General features: G+C 24.9%; 1 protein-coding gene across 1 annotated transcript in view; it reads left to right on the top strand.

Moving 5' to 3' along the window:
- Positions 1–671: 671 nt before the first annotated feature.
- LOC101505611 (cyclic nucleotide-gated ion channel 1-like) overlaps positions 672–719 on the top strand; it is a 5,005-nt gene continuing 4,957 nt past the window's right edge. The window contains exon 1 of the mRNA XM_073370691.1: positions 672–692. The gene's annotated coding sequence lies outside the window, so the exon portion shown is untranslated. The remainder of the gene's footprint in view (positions 693–719) is intronic.

Here is a 719-nt window from a genome sequence, read left to right as displayed (position 1 = left end):
CTGATAAAAACAAATAAAGAAAGAAGAAGAAAAAAAAGCAAAGACAATAGAGGTGAGAGTGCAAGGAAAGAACTCACAAAAGTATGCTTCTCCACTTTGTGATGGGCCATCATGTATTACACCACATATTGTTCAACGATCATTTTGAAAAGCTAAAGTAATATTAATCATGCAATGCAACTTGGTGGATGCTTTGTTGTATACTTCTTATTCACTTCCATCAAACTCAATCATCTTAATTTATGTTGATGATAATGGAAAGAGAGTATTGTATAACATAATTTGCCTTTGTATGTTATGACTCAACAAACTATTACATACATCATCGTATATCTAAAGTTTTAAACAAATTTAAAATAATTTAATATATTATTAAAATTTATGCAAATTAATCGTGTTCAATAAAAATATATAAAACGTTAATTTTTATATATCTCAATAATATATTAAATAATTTTATATTTATATAAAATTTTGTATGATGTTTAATGATATAAACTTTTGATCCAATAAAAAAATTTATATAAAAAAATGAACTTTTGTTCGAAATAATTCAAACTCATTTTTTCTTACATTTGAGGCACCATATTAATCAAATTAAAAAAAAAAACGTGGTGAATTCAACTATATAATTAAAACACACTAAAATAATTGTTGTTTTCCCCGGTGACATAACAGTGTCTTCACATTGTGTACGTCATGTTATATCTCTCACTCTT

The sequence above is a fragment of the Cicer arietinum genome, chromosome 7 (assembly GCF_000331145.2).
Source record: "Cicer arietinum cultivar CDC Frontier isolate Library 1 chromosome 7, Cicar.CDCFrontier_v2.0, whole genome shotgun sequence".
Taxonomy (NCBI): Eukaryota; Viridiplantae; Streptophyta; class Magnoliopsida; order Fabales; family Fabaceae; genus Cicer; species Cicer arietinum.
The sequence above is the reverse complement of the archived record's forward strand: the minus strand, read 5'-3'. Positions and strand labels throughout refer to the sequence as shown.